Below are 16,497 nucleotides of genomic sequence, written 5' to 3'. Positions count from 1 at the left end.
ACCCCCAGTCACAGATCTGGGTTTAATCCATCGTTATTTTTCTCACAAAGCCACCACAGTTCAGACATGGCCATATGCAAATCAGCCTTGACCCTGTGCCTCATGGGAACAGTCCAGCCCGAACTGCCAAAACCATCTCTTCCCTGGACCGGAATCAAGCATCCTAGGCCGGTTTCTGGCTATCAGCTCCTATGGTAAAAGGCCAAAGTAGTAACAACCCAGACAGGATGTGTCCATGCAAGAGTACAGAATCAGAGGAGACAGGAAAGCACAGGATCGGAGCTATGACTGATCACCCAAAAAACCCTGTTTGGCCTGATCTGGAGAGCACCCCATTGTGCCAAGCTTTAATTATCAACAAAGAGCTATGAGAACTGTCAACAGACTTACGCAAACAAATGATGGACGGAATGCTGATAATGCAAACATTCTCCCCCAGTCAAAAGATCTTGGTTAAATCCATCGTTCTTTTGCCGACTACACCACCCCAGTTTGGACCCAGTCAACAGGCTGCCTGCTACAGGGACTATTAGTCCCAGGCTAAATGTTTGTCTGCCGTTGGAGGAGGAGGGGCCACATCTTCTACATGTTATATCGTGCCGGACTATCAAATGCAGCGCTGGATACCACACCACTGCAGCTGCCTGGTAAAGGGACTACAAATCCCATTAGACCTGCTGTCTGCTGGGGGAGGGACCACATCTTCAACGTGCTATGTAGCCCGTACTGTCTCCTACAGCACAGGATACAAAACGCACGCCTGCATTCAGCCTGTAACTGTTAGTTTAGCTGAGAGGCTGCTCTGCATTTCCCTGTATGCAGGCAGCTGCACAAAGTAACTTCACAGCTGGGAGCCCCTAAAGCAATTGTGAAAGTGACGCAGCTCAGAGCTCTGCAGTCATGGACTGTCTGCACAACAAGTGGAGTTCTAATCAGTTTCATAAAGCTGGCTCCGGCCCGCTCACCGCAGGGGCCTCTCACGAGTGCCTTTACTTATATTTCAGGTTCTTTGCAGCAGTAAGGTCAGTTAAGATAATGAAATGAAAAGATTGTGAGAGCACAGATTGCAATACTGTGTGACCTTTTGAAAATATATTTAGTTTGGGAAATAAACAAAAGTTAACGTACAGCAGCCAAAGAAACCATAAATCAGTTGATTATAAACACTTTTATTACATAACACTGTTGTCTCTGAAGTGTGCAAACATCAACCGATTTCACAAAAACTAAACCAAATAGGTTCAGTTAGGAAAAAAGCGATCTGACATGGAAAGCACTGGCTGCATCACAGCTCATTGTTTTCTCAAGGCAGGTTGGTAGTACGGGTGTTAGGGTAAGATGTTGCTTTATAAGTCTAGTTAGATGTGTAAGTACATAGATTTAAAAATAGGTTAACCTGTTGCAATTCAAGTCTGTAAAAAATGTAATCAGGAAATTGGCTTTAAATGGTTGAAATAAACATATGTATCCAGGATGTACGTCTGTCAATGACATACAGTCAGTAGGAGAGCTGACCTCGCGGTACCTCTACCTGTAGGTGTTCGAGGCCTCTGTCTGCCTCTCTGCTTGTGTCCGTTTTTGTGCTGTCCTTGTCGCTGTCTGTTATTACTGTGCCTTGTTATTGTGCTTTTTTGATTGGTGCCTCTTCGCCTGATTTGTCTTTTTCTTCGTCTGTCTTTCCTGTTGTCCTGTTGTGTCCTCTCTACCCGGTTATTTCCACCGCTGCTGCCCCATGGCCCCTCCCCCTGCTGGTTTCCCGCTCCCACCTCCCAGCTGTGCTCCCCCCCTTCCGTATTTAATGGCGGTCACTGCACGCCAAAGGCATGCCAAAGGCAAACCCGCATGCACCCGTCCGCAACACATCCGTATCCAGCGCCAGGGACCCTAGATCTCCGGCCACCCACCGCTATGACATAGCTGCCCTCCATTCACTCAACCCCGGCAGGAACAACTGCCAGCTGTCCACGCCAAACACCACCTATGGCCAGTTCTCCTGCCGTCACTGCCGCCAGACCTTCACCTCCATCCGCACCCCTGCGGCCACTGCACACACGTCGGACGACAATACCACCGAAGTCCTGAGGTGCATCCTCCTCAACATGTGCTCCATGCACAGCCACGCCATAGAGATCTGGGACTTCATCGACACCCTCTCAACAGACATCACCTTCTTCACAGAAACCTGGACCGCCCCCGGCATCGCCTTCCGCCATCCCTGACAAATACAAGATCAAGAGGAAGGACCACCCCAACCGCCCAGGAGAAGGACTTGCCATCATACACAAGAGCTTCCTCCGACTCATGACCTTGAGTTCGAGCGACAGCCCGTCCACAACGAACCCCTCCATTTCAAGATCCAGACCAGCCCCAGAAGGACCCTAAGAAGCACCCTCCGCTACAGACCTCCTGTAACGCGAACTGCGTTCACCACCACCTTCGCCAACATCATAGCACCCCACGCCATCTCCTCCACGGACTACACATGCATCGGAGACTTCAACTTCCACCTCAACAATATGACCGACCCCCACTTCGCCACCCTCCTGGACAACCTCACCAACCTCGGACTGAAACAACTTGTCACCAACCCCACCCACAAGGCAGGACATACCCTCGACCCCATCTTCATAGGAGGTAACAACATCCACTTCAGCCACACCATGCAACCCCCATGTACGCACCACCACTGCGTACACTGTCGGCAAACCAATGGCGTCCAAACCTGCACCCCAACCTACAGGAAGAAACTGGAGCAGCTGAACTCCACCCTCAACCGCTATGCCTATGCCACCTCGACCAACGATAACCTCGCAGCCGAAGAACTCCACTGATGGATCTCCAACTACGCAGACGAGCTTACACCCCTACCTACCCCCGACAAGCAGAGCCCCAGAAAAGCCACCTGGTTCACCACCGACCTCCAAGAATCCAGACGCACCTGCAGATGTCTCAAGAAGAATTGGAGAAACAGCAAATCCTCGGAGGACTACATCAACTACAAGAACACAATGACAGAATACCACCAACACTTCAGCTCCCAAAATGGACCTTCATCCAGAACAAGATGCTTGCCAACTCCAGCAGCTCCAAAGAACTCTTCAGCATCATCCAGGAATTCACCAAACCGCCCAACAAAACCACAGATATCACCCCTCCCAGGACCTCTGCAACAAGCTCGGCTCCAACTTACATCAGAAAATCAAGGGCCTCTATGAAAACTTCAGCGACCAGACACCCTACTCCGAAACCACTCCCCCCTCCAGCAACGCCAGTCAGCCCACCATCTCCGCCTGGACCCCAGTCACCACGGACACACCGCATAGACCATGAAAGCATCCACTCGGGAGCCCCCATGGACTCCTGCTCAAGCACAGAACCGCCACCACCATCGCTAAGGAACTACGACGCACAATCAACACCACCGGCATTTTTCCAGACGACTGGAAACGTGCAGAAGTTAGACCCCTACTAAAGAAGCCCTCAGCAGATCCATCGGACCTCAAGAACTACAACCCATCTATCTCCTTCCCCTCGCAGCAAAAGTCACAGAGAAGATCGTCAACCTGCAACTAACGAAATTCATTGAAGAAAACTCCATCCTAGACCCCTCCAAATTCAGATTCTGCAGCAACCACAGCACTGACACCCCTCTACTCGCCGCCACAGAAGACATCCGCACCCTCCTCAACCAAGGACACACCGCAGCCATGATCGTACTCAACCTCTCTGCACCCTTTTGCACAGTTTCCCCCCGCACACTCGCCGCCAGACTCCGCAAATCCTGCATACAGGGAACCGCTCTGGACAGGCTCCACTCCTTCCTCACCGGCAGAAGCCAAAGAATCAGACTTCCACCCTTCATCTCCGAACCCATGGAAATCAACTGCGGAGAATCCCAAGGATCGTCGCTCAGACCCACGCTCTTCAAAATCTACATGGCCATGCTCGCTGCCATCATCAGACAACACCCAGCTCATCTTCTCCCTCACCAAGGACCCAATCACCACAGGACTCAACTTCAAGGAAGGAATAAAGGATGTTGCATCCTGGATGAGCAGCAGCTGCCTGAAGCTCATCTCAGAGAAGACAGAGGTCCTCGTCTCCTCTCCCTCTGCATGGGACAACACCTGGTGTTGTCCCGTGCAGCCCCCCTACCCCCACAGACCACGCCTAAAACCTCTGCATCATTCTCTACTCCTCCCTCTCCGTGACCTGACAGGCCAACGCCGTCGCATCCACCTGCTTCAATAACCTCTGCATCCCCTGAAAGACCTTCAAATGGATCCCCACCGAATCAAGGAAGATCGTCACCCATGCACTCATAACTAGCAGACTGGACTAAGGAAACACCCTCTACGCCGGAATCAACAAGTCCCTGCTCCTCAAACTCCAAACCATACAGAACACCGCAGCCAGACTCGTCCTCGGCATCCCTCAACACGAACACATCACCCAGCACCTGCGTAACCTCCACTGGCTCCCACATCAAGAAAAGAGTCACTTTCAAGATACTCACCCACTCCCACAAATGCCTCCTGAACCCCGATATCTCAACGCCATAATCTACTTCCACGTACCCAAAAGGAACCTCCGATCCGCCGACCTCGCCCTCACCGAACCCCCTGAAACCTTGGTAGCTATGCATGCGTGACAATGCATTCCAGTGCGGTGATGTGGATTCCATTCAGCCGCACGGTGCCGCACCAACATAAATTACCGCGTGAACGGCGGTATTTAATGGGGCGTCCATGGCATGAGAGAGAGACTGTGAGCAGCCTGCAGTCTCTCGGATTCCCCCGCCACTTCTGCTCACTTTCTGTTTCTCCGGACGTGATGGCACTCTAACAGCCGCACATCCGGATGGATTTATTCCCGGCCCCCTGGTGCCACACCGGTCAGTGATTGACAGCTGCAGTGAGTGAGAGGGCAGCCCGCCCCCCTGCAGTGATGCTAAGTTTGAGAGCCGCGCGCCGCCAGCACCATGATTTGCGTATCTTGTTTCCAGGGCAACACTGACTCCGGGCAGAGAGTCAGAGAGAAATATTGTAGCGCTCTCAGCCACAGAGCTGAGAGCAGTCTTGTTAACTGTTTGGAACTCAAAGCAGGCTCACCTCTCTCAGAGCAGCAGAGCGATCCCGGGCACAGCCTGGTGACGTTGGTGGCACGCCTGGCAGGCAGGTGGTAATTATGCGTGACAATGCATTCCAGTGCGGTGATGCGGATCACCGCACTGGAATGCGTGAACGTCACACCTGTTGCGTGACGCTTGGCAGGACTGGTGCTGTTTACCCGGCTGCCATCTGCCAGCCAGAGAGACCTCCACAGCACCGGCGATCCCCCTAAATAAAATAGCTTACTGCATTGAAATAATTTCTTCGGGCAAGGAGAGACACAGCAAAGATAAAGGGTTTTATCCTCTTGCACCATTCGTCCTACGCAGCGGCACTAAAACTTCCTACGGACCACCTGTGAGCCTGGTGTAGTAACAAAGGTCAGCACAATCCTCATGGCGCCACTTTGAAGGGCGGCCCGGCACCTGTGACGGCACAACTCTATACTGTTTTTTTTACAGGCGCGAGATCGAAGTGTTTGGGGGCCTTCGGCTTCCACAAGTAGTCACGTGATCAGGTCAGATGTTACACTCCACTAGTGTCTGGTTCTGTTATTAACTGTTGCTGCAGCGAGAGTCACTACCTCCCTGGGCCAATGAATCACTGCGGCCGGGGGTCGTATTTACCATAGCTGCTGAGACACGCAGCGGGGCACCGGGCACCCGGCAGCCGGAGGAAAATCTAACCTGCCGCCTGCCTCCCGAATGGCCGCTTCCTTGCAGCGAAAGGGGCATTACAGGGAAGTGATGATGAGCTGCACTCCAGTTCACCATAAATTGCTGACATCGTCAGACACATGCACGCTTTCCTTGGCACAGTAAGCTCGCTATTGCAGCTTCCAAAGGCTTCTTGTTAAAGCATGCCTGGGGGTGGGTAGTCAGCCTGGGGGGGTCCCTAATTATGCGTGACAAATGAATTTCGTGCGGTGATGCGGACACCGGCACTGAAAAGCGATACCGTCACGCCTGATGCGTGACACTTGGCAGGGCTGGGAGTCTGAAATATGCACAAACTCAGTGTAGGACATTCATGACTGTGACCTTTAAATAACCCTCGTCCTTGACACAACATCCTGGAGGCGGCGGTTCTGTTATTGGCCACTAGAGGGCGCTCCTCGCCTGCTGAAGAAACCGACTGAGCTGGACATTGTATGAAAAAGTGAAGGGATTCCTCTTCCGGGTCAGCGTGGCAGAGACAGCACCAGCAGAGGAGGCTGACATTACTTTCAGCCTCTCCCTCAATGCCCAGCCTGCTGCAGCGGAGGAAGGACCCCATTCTCTGTGCTGTTATCTTCATCTTTAGACCCTCATAGACCCCCTCTCCCTCAAACCCCAAATCAGCACCTGCCCCACCCCAGCCCTAGGAGGAGGAGAGAGCCTGGAAATGTCTGCACATGTTTCTGCTCAGGTAGGAGATTGTCAACACCTTGTGCTGGGTTTGTAGAAATAGACTGAATGATCCTGAAAGAAATGTCTGCCAGGAGCCGGGCCCTTCTATCCGGGGACCCCTGGGGGCCTTTCCGTCCAGCCCTGGGGGTGTTTGTGGTCATCGTTTGTTTTAAAGAGAGGATCTGTGCACTGCATCTTAATGCACTGTGAGATATATGTGCACACTGCACTGCATTTCACTGCACTATGAGAAATCTGTGCACGCTGCACTGCACCTTATTGCACAATGAGGAATCCCTGTACTGCATCTTACTGCACTGCGATGAGTCTGTGCACTGCATCTTACAACACTGTGAGGAATCACTGCATCTTACTGCACTATGAGCAATCTGTGCATACTGTGTCATACTGCACTTTGGGAAATCAGTGCATGTTTCACTGTATCTTACAGCATTGTGAGGAATCTGTGCACTACACTATGCCTTACTGCATAATGAGAAATCGGTGTGCACTGCCGTCATCTTATTACAGTAAGGAATCTCTACTCACTGCATTGCATCTTACTGCACTTTCAGAGATCTGTGCATTGTGCACTGATTTTACTTCACTATAAGAAATCTGTTACCACCACACTGCATTTTACTGCACTACGAGGAACTTGTGCATATTAGACTGCATCTTACGGCCCTTTGAAAAATCTGTGCACACTTTGGTGCATCTTACTGCGCAGTGAGAAATCTGTACTCTGTGCTGCTGTTACTACTACAGTTGGAGAAATCTGTGTACACTGCACTGCTTTTTACTGCAATATGGGAATGTGTGTATGTTCCACTGCTTTTTACTCACTATCTGTGCACACTGCACTGCAGCTTACTGCGAGGAATCTGTGCACACTGGACTGCATCTTACTGTACTATGAGGAATGTGTACACAGTGTACTGCATCTTACTGAACTAGGAAGAATCTGTGCAGGCTGCACTGCACTATGAGGAACTTGTGCACACTGCATCATACTGCACAGTGAGAAATATATGCACACTACTCTGCATCATACTGCCCTACGAGGTATCTGTGCAGGCTGCACTGCATCTTACTGCACTGCAAGGAATCTGTGCACACCACCACATCTTACTGCACTATGAGTCTGTCCTACTGAACTGCATCTTACTGCTCTGTGATGAGTTTATGCACTGCACTGTATCTTGCTGCACTATGAGTAACCTGTCCACACTGCACCACATCTTATTGCACTATGAGGAATCTGTGCATGCTGCAGTGCATCTTAGTACACAATGAGAATCTGTGCACTCCAGTGCATCTTTCTGCAGCATGAGAAACGTTTGCCCACTGCACTGCATCTTACTGTTCTATGAGGATTCTGTGCACATAACACTGTATCGTACTGCACTATCAGGAATCTAAGCACTGCACTTTACTGCACTAAGCAAAATCTGTGTGCACTGCTCTTTATCTTACTACACTGAGGAATCGCTACGCACTGCATTGCATCTTACTGGACTTTGAGAAATCTGTGCTCTTGGCACTGTTTTTACTGCACTATAAGAAATCTGTGACCACTACACTGCCTTTTACTGCACTTTAAGAAACGTGAGCGCACTGCACTGCATCTTACTACACAATGAGAAATCTTTGCACATTTTACTGCATCTTACTGCACTATAAGAACTCTGTGACCACCACACTGCATTTTAGTGCACTATGAGAAACGTGAGCGCACTGCACTGCATCTTACTGCACTATGAATGAATGGATGGGTGTCTTATAATGCGCTTAACTTAACCCCAAGGGGCATCAAGGCGCAGGTAACAGACATATAGGCACAGCAAAGCAGAAAGGAAATATAGTAAAGATTAATAGTTATTAAGCCAGGGAAAAAAGCCATGTCTTCAAAAGTTTTCGAAAAATCACCAATGAGGGCTGGCTGGAAAGTTCAGGCGGGAGCGTGTTCCACAGTTTGGGCACCAAGAAGGAAAACGCTCTTCCTCCCCATCTCACCTATTGAATCTAGGGACGGTGAGCATTTTTTTGGTGGATGAGCGAAGGGGTCTTCTGGGGATGTAGGGGCTGATTAGAGATGTAACCCCTTCAGAACGTGGACCAAATACAGCCTTGTGGGCCAGACAGAGGAGTCTGCCCTGAATTGGCAGCCAGTGGAGGTCTTTTCTCACCTTGGTGGCCGATGAGCGCCTAGGCAGATTAAGAACCAGCCTAGCAGCGGCGTTCTGAACCACCTGAAGTCGCTGACTCGAATTCTTGTTAATACCACCATATAGCGTGTTACAATAGTCGAGCCTGGAGGATACCAGGGCGACCGTTGACTGTTTTCGTGCCTCAGGGGACAAATAGGGGGCGATCGTTTTTAATGTTCGAATAATAATACAGCATGTGGCCACTGTTTTATTGACCTTACGGTCAAAGGAGAGGGCCGGGTCAATTATGACGCCTAGGTTCCAGGCTGCTTGTACCAGTTGGGGACAGTCACCTAGTGAAACAGGCCACCAGTCATCATTCCACAATTCATGGCTCCCACCAAACACCAAGACCTCAGTCTTCTCTCCGTTTAGCTTAAGATGGTTACATATCATCCATACAGATACCTCTTCCATGCACGCTCTAAATTTGGGGGCAGAGTCTTGTGTCTGTCGGGTAGTAGAGACAATGATCTGAGTATCATCGGCATAGGAGAGTACCTGATACCCAAAAGATCTTATAATTTTAGCGAGAGGGGTCAGATAGATGTTAAATAATACAGGGCTCAAAGCCGAGCCCTGTGGGACCCCACATTGCACCGCCTGGGAGGGAGATATAAATTTGCCCAGTTTAACTCTCTGCTGTCTCTGATGCAGAAAAGAGGAAAGGAGATTCAAAGCGTTGTCCTCGACCCCTATCGCCCTCAACCTGTCTACCAGGATTGAAGGGGACAGGGTGTCAAAAGCTGCTTTTAGGTCCAACAACACCAGTAGAGCGGTTTGACCTTTGTCAACTTTTGATCTGATGTTGTTGACCACCACTGTGAGGGCCGTTTCTGTACTGTGGGCCGCACGGAACCCATGCTGGGAAACATCCAACAGATTCTCCCTCTCCAGATATGAGGACAGGTGACGATTGAGATGGGCTTCGAGTATTTTAGCCGGGGCCGGAAGTAAAGAAATTGGCCGAAAATTTTTCAGGACTATGAGAAGTTTGTGTACACTGCACTGCATCTTACTGCACTGTGATAAATCTGTGTACTCTGCACTGCTGTTACTACTACAGTTTGAGAAATCTGTGCACACTGCACTCCCTTTTACTATAGGATGTGACCTGAGCCTATGTTTTGACTATAGTATGTAATCTAGCTGGGCCATAATGCTAGTTGCGTACAATTTTGTAAAGTGTTTCTCTGCCCTGTGTATGGTGTGCAAAATGATTGGAATGGAGTAACATAGCAACCCACTGTTTCTGGCCTGGTTGAATATCTAGGTCTCTCTCCCAGCTGGCTTGGTAAGTGTTTAGAAGATCTGGGGGTTTCAAGTAGGGCAGGGTAAAGAGCCTAGAAACTAGATGGTTTGCCGATTTGAAGGAAACTCTCAAAGTTTGGGAATGGAGGTATGGCCGCCTCTTTGACTTACAGCCGAGAGACCGTATGTCTAAGGTTTTAGTAATGATAGCTTTCTTTCTTCGGCATCCAGTAGGCAGCTTTAATTTCACCAAACGTTCAGATTACTCCATTGTGGTAGAAGTCACTGAACCAATAGCATTCTCTGGTTAACCAAGTTTTGGAGGCACTGCCTCTCGAGGCCCAGGGAAACATCTGTGCTGCCCACAGCAGGAGTCATTGTTGAAGGGTGGGTGGCAAATCCCTTATTCTAGTCAAACGGTCCAAGGTACTTAAAGTAACTCTGGTGATTCACGAAATATATAAGGCAGTAAGATGCAGTGCAGTAGCACAGACTCATAGTGCAGTAAGATGTGGTGGTGTGCACAGATTCCTGGCAGTGCAGTAAGATGCAATGCACTGTGTACAGATTTCTCACAGTGCAATAAGATGCAGTGCAGTGTTGATTTTGTATCCATATGATTTTTAATTTTTTAATTTTTTTTTTATATTCTTATATAGCGCAGGATTCGACCCCCGAAGGGGTATCTCCGCGCTTGCGCTATTGCTAGAAGTGCACAATCAGGTTTTGTAGTCTGTAAAGTAATTAGGAAGTCGCAAATAAATGTGTTTTGAGAGACTTCCTAAAAGACTGGAAATTAGTATTTTGTTTCAAAGTGAAAGGGAGAGAGTTCCAAAGAGTGGGGCCTTTATAGGAGAAAGCTTGACCTCCCTGCCTAATCCTCTTAATCCTGGGGACCTGAAGTAGTAATTGATTGCTAGAACGCAGGTAACGTCCAGGACAATAGAGATTGAGCTTTTCAGTCAGATATTTAGGGCCCAAGCCAAAGAGACTCTTATGTATTGTGCAACAGATTTTAAACTTAACACATTGCTGGACAGGCAGCCAGTGGAGTTTGTTCAAAAGGGGACGTGAGGGAGTCCTAGGCAAAGCGTTGAGAACCAGTCTAGCCGCTGTGTTCTGGACCACTTGTAGTCTATTGAGTTGTTCCTCATTGGCCGAGATGAGAAGGCCATTACAGTAGGCCAGCCTGCTAACTACAAGAGTCTGGACAAGCGTCTTTCTGTGGCTGTCGGGCAGGAATGGAAACACACGCCTTAAAAGTCCAATGACACAAAAACAGAATCCGGTAACCTGACTAACATGTTCTTTAAGCAGTAGTGCCTGATCTAGTCGCACACCAAGATTCTTTACAGTCTGTTTAGGTCTTGGTACTGGCCCTAAGTCCAGAGGCCACCATTCTGGAGACCATAGGAGGGGGCCTCCCCGAACAGCATAACCTCTGTTTTGCCTACGTTGCATTGGAGGCAATTTGAGGCCATCCAATCCGATACTGCCCTCATACCACCCGCAAAAGAATTTCTTTATTGCAGGTGTGAGGGACTGAAAAGGGAACAAGAGCTGGGTGTTGTCAGTGTACGACACCAGGGTGAACCCATATTCTCTCACAATGTCAGCCAAGGGGGCCACATACATGTTAAAGAGTGTAGGGCTTAGACATGAGCCTTGTGGCACTCCCTTGGTGAGCTCCCTTGAGATGGAATGGAGGGAGCCCAATCTGACTCCTTGTGAGCGGCCTGAGAGAAAACTCTCCAACCAGGACAGAGCCACACCTCCTATGCCTACCTCCCTCAGACGACCGAGAAGAATCTCATGTGACACCGTGTCAAAGGCAGCGGATAAATCTAACAGCACCAGAATCATAGAGCCCCCTCCATCCAGTGCCATCCTGATGTTATCGGTCACGGAGAGGAGGGCGGATTCGGTGCTGTGATTGGGTCTAAACCAAGATTGAGAGTAGTCTAGACCCTCCGCTGCCTCGATGTATTTAGACAAATGTGTGTTCACATGTTTCTCGGTCATCTTGCTAAGGTATGGCAGGAGGGAGATGGGTCGAAGGTTAGAAAGGTCTGTCCATGGAAAGCTGCGTTCTTTCGAATGGGATTCACCACCGCTTTCTTCCACTCCATAGGCACCTGTCCCTCCCTGAGGGAAAGATTTATGACTGATTGGATCTCAGGTCCAAGCAGAGTACTCAGGGAAGCAACCATTTTGGCGGGCAGGAAATCATCAGGGGACCCCGATTTTATATGACTGATGAGAGAGGAAAAATCAGAATCATTGACTGCTGGAAAAGTCATAAGTGAATTATCACCATATGTGGACACTTGAGAAGGAATCGGGATATTATTCCTTTGACTAGAGGCCTTCATGATTTTATCATGGATCATGTCAATTTTGTTCTCAAAAAACAAGGAGATTTCATCACAGAGGGACTGAGAAAAGTCATCTGGACTCTCACAAGCTACCGGTTTTACAAAAGCCTGTAGAATTTTATACAGTTCCTTGGAAGAATTACCCGCCTCAGCAAGCTGCTGGGTAAGACAGTTCTTCCTTGCCAGTCTAATGTTTTTATAATAGTTAGACTGAGCATCTAAATGTGTTTTCTTACTTTCCTCAGTTCGAGTTTTTCTCCAGAATTTCTCGAGCTTTCTACATCCCTGTTTCTCTGTTCTAAGTGATTCTGTATACCACACTTCTTGCTTGGAAGTTGGGTATTGTTTATGTAACTTCAAAGGGGCCAGCATATTAATTGCCTCTGTAAAGTTGTTAAACTTGGATAGAGCGAACTCCACATTATTCGTTTCTGTAATAGTGGGTTTCTTCCAAACCCTCTGCAGCTCCTCAACTGTTACTTTATGCCACTGTCGCCGCCAAATCGGCGGAAGAGGGGTCTTTTGGGGGGGCTTATTCAACCCCAATAAGGAGAATTCGACTACAAAATGGTCGGACCAATTTACTTGCATTGTGAGGTGACACCGTACTTTTGGAACAGTTGGAAAAATGTAGGTCCAGGGTATGGCCCCCTATATGTGTGGGGCCGCTGTTCTGCATTACTAACCCTAGAGAGGATAGATCAGAAAGCAAGGATAAGGTTTCAGGGTGCATGGGGATATCTACATGAGTGTTAAAATCACCTAGAAGAATAAAATCTTCATTTGCTTTAAAATGCGGAGCTAATAGTTCCAGAAGGGAGAGAGTGAAACCCAAACTGGGTCCCGGAGGACGATAACCTAGTGCTTCTTTCCAGAAGGTTTTGGCGGCTGAACTTATCTTAAAAACCATAATTTCCAATAGCGAACAACACCTTTGTTCTAATATAGTGACCTTTAGATCCTGTTTATATATAATAGCTATACCACCACCTATTTTATCAGGGCGATCTAATTTTAAAATCTTGTAGTCTATGGGAACCCCTAACATTATAGCTGGGACTGTGTGTGGTTTCAGCCAGGTCTCTGTTAGAAAACATATATCCGGCTGCAGCATATGTACAAGGTTCCATAGTTCAAGGTGATGTTTGGGCAGGGAGCGAATGTTCAGGAGGAAACTCTTAATGCCACTTGATGGCAGGACTTTCTTAATGTTTTAACTAGTGTTAGAGTTAACATAGATGCTTGAAAGTGACAGTTAGTACATGAGAAGGGGCCCTCTGGACATGGCCAAGAATCCTTTGTGCAGCCTACCAGGGGAGCTGTCTGTAAATGTCTTAATGTTCGGGCTGAGTACCTGATTCTATGTTCCCCAATAAGAGATGGATCCAAAAGAGCAGAGCCCATGGCCCCTAGCCCTGTCCTGTCGTGGACGGGCGCAGACGGGCCACTCTTCGGCTACTCTTCGGCGTGTCTTCGGCTGCGCGCGACCGCTGCGCGCTCTAGGAAGGGGCGAGGGCTAAATAGCCCTTCAAGTCCAACCACTAGAGCGCTAACCGCTCCCGTGGTTACAGGAAGTGCCTGGCTCTCACCTGACCCGCCCTCTGCCCAACGCTACTAGCTACCGTGTCGGACCGGGCGGTCAGGAATGAAAATTGAGCCCAGGCTTCCCCGCTGCCCTGCAAGCAATATTCCCCTCCTATTAACTCGGAACACAATGAAAAACTGTTACAATTATTTTACAGAGCACAGCGTGGAGGCGCAATTAGGCATAAACAACAAAGCCAGCGGGTTGGTGACTCTGCCACCGTCGCCTTACCGAGTTGTGCCAGGTGGTTTGCTGCAGGAATTTGGTCTAAAATACACCGGACTCTATACTTCTCCTCTCTGAGCCAATCTGTGATACATCATATTTGTGCTGGTTCACATCTAAAATAATTCCAAGTAGTTTATGTTTACTGTCCTCTGTGGGAACAGCAGACAAGCGCCGGCACACCACCAGTAATGCCACCTCCCCCTGGATGCTACTAAGAAGCGTTGAAGAGACAGCGTCAACATTACCAATTAAGTTCTTGCTCAAACCATCAGTGGCTCCAAATTATTCATGTATTCATTTGAATGCCTTTGATAGTGTCACTGAGAGGGTGCACTATGCATATGCTAACAAATACTGTTCCCCATATAGTACAGTCCTGTACCGGTAGTACCGTACCAAAAAGAACAGACGTAGCTAATATCCTATGCTTGTCTTGGGTGTTGTATGAGGATAAACTACCTTTAATTAGTTTGTTTTGTGAATGATCCCAAATTTAATTTCACTGCTTTTGGTTATTGCCTGAACTGGGGTGGTGAATTGAGCTAAAGAGCGATGATGGATTCAACCCAGATCTGTGACTGGGGGTGAGTGTCTGAAAAGTTTCAGTGCTCTGTCCATCATCTCCTTGTGTTTGCTTAGTTCGCCCTTAGTTGGCAGGGTATGCCCAGATGTGGGTCCATTGCTCACTTTGTCACTGGATTCAAGCTAGCCTGGCTGATGAGGGCTGTTAGCCCGAAACCAGTCCCAGGATACTTGTTTCCGGTCCAGGGAAGACCTGGCTTGGCAGTTAGGGCTGGACTGTTCCCATGAGGCGCAGGGTCAAGACTGATTTGCATATAGCTGTGTCTGAACTGGGGTGGTGAAGTGAGCTAAAGAAAGATTATGGATTCCACCCAGATCTGTGACTCGGGTGTGTGTCTGAAAAGTTTCAGTGCTCTGTCCATCATCTCCTTGTGTTTGCGGTGTCTGCTCAACAGCATCAGGAGCTCACACACCAGTTGCTATAGCCTGTGGTATGGATTGTCTAAGCCACCCATAGATGGTCACTAATTCTGTTAACAAATGTCTTCATTCATGAGTAGCTAACTGTGATTGTTATTGTGAGGGATGTAACCAGCCAATTCCTGCCAAGTCGCGTTTAGAAGGCCTGTAGGGCTATTCTAACTGGTTTCCCATCATTTGGTAAGTCCCCTTAAATAATGCTTGATTTTCTTGAAAACCTACAGGGAAACATTAAGGGATTTCTAATACTTTGTACGGTTCATAATTCGTAAAAATATCAGGATAGTTGGAGGTCTGTATGTTGCGTAATGTCTACTTGTAGAATCTGCTGGCTCGGGATTCTCTCCACGAATAAAAAATTTGCAAGGGGATTGCTGCATCTTCAGAGATTACTAGAGTTAATGTGCCCCAAGTGTAGACCTGTCCCATGAGATACTGAGTCAATGAACCCCTAAAATTAATTCAAACTGAGAATGGTGAAAGGGGTTTTTAAATATTTTTCATGAGTAAGCATTTAGCAAACCCTAAAGCTACTAAAGGGCTCCTTACCCCCTACACAGCAACCAGATCCCTACGATCCCAGAATGAGAACCTAGCTAGCATTCCTAGATTCAAAAGAACCCGCACAGGAGGACGACAATTTTCCGTTCAAGCAGCTACGGGATGGAACGCTCTTCCCCGCTCCCTCAGACTTGAACCTAACTACCTGGTATTCCGCAAGAAATTAAAAACTCATCTGTTTCCTAAATGAAGTCCCCTTGTCGGTCTCCCCTCCCTCTCTTCCCCCTCAACAGGATCACAAATCTTATAGTGCGGGGATGCCCTTGGGTCACCAGGCGCTTTAGAAATCGTTATTAAATTAAATTAAACTAAGAAGGATGTACTCAATTTTATAAACAACGCCTTCCTATTAGTCAGAATCGGCGGGGTTATGTGGGTGTGTCCCAGAGATACTCAGACTCTAGAATATTTATACGTGAGTTCCTGAGCATCTCCCCCCTGAGTGACCACTCAGAAGTAATCCACAATGTCCATTTTGAAAAGCTTTAGTGAAAATTGATCCCTATACAAGTCCAGATATCATGAATACATATTATAATATATATATAAACAGAACAATCATGTTGATATGAGCAATAAAACTGTAGATTAGAAAAAATGTCAATGTTATTGAACACTTTTGATGTAATCACTGTATGATGGAACCCTCCCTTCCAAGGCTGTATCTAATTTGAACCTACTCAGCATTAAATAAGCCCACACATGTTTGGTAGAAGGCCTTGACTTGCATGCTTTACAAGGTGTTTTCTCAATCTGCTACTATTGTTGGGCAATAAATCTTCAACA

At 48.1% G+C, this 16,497-nt stretch overlaps 1 protein-coding gene across 2 annotated transcripts in view; it reads left to right on the top strand.

The window, feature by feature from the left end:
- The window catches only part of LOC147661238 (uncharacterized), a 163,574-nt gene that overhangs the window by 46,963 nt on the left and 100,114 nt on the right, over positions 1–16,497 (top strand). The window contains exon 1 of one of the 2 annotated variants that reach the window (XM_086951202.1): positions 6,345–6,518. The exons of the other annotated variant lie outside the window; for it this stretch is intronic. The gene's annotated coding sequence lies outside the window, so the exon portion shown is untranslated. Of the gene's footprint in view, positions 1–6,344; positions 6,519–16,497 lie in introns of those variants that run through there. 2 annotated transcript variants of the gene reach the window in all.

The sequence above is a fragment of the Lissotriton vulgaris genome, unplaced genomic scaffold (assembly GCF_964263255.1).
Source record: "Lissotriton vulgaris unplaced genomic scaffold, aLisVul1.2 SCAFFOLD_372, whole genome shotgun sequence".
In the NCBI taxonomy this organism is placed as follows: Eukaryota; Metazoa; Chordata; class Amphibia; order Caudata; family Salamandridae; genus Lissotriton; species Lissotriton vulgaris.
Note: the sequence above shows the minus strand (reverse complement) of the source record. Positions and strands in the feature narration are given on the sequence as shown.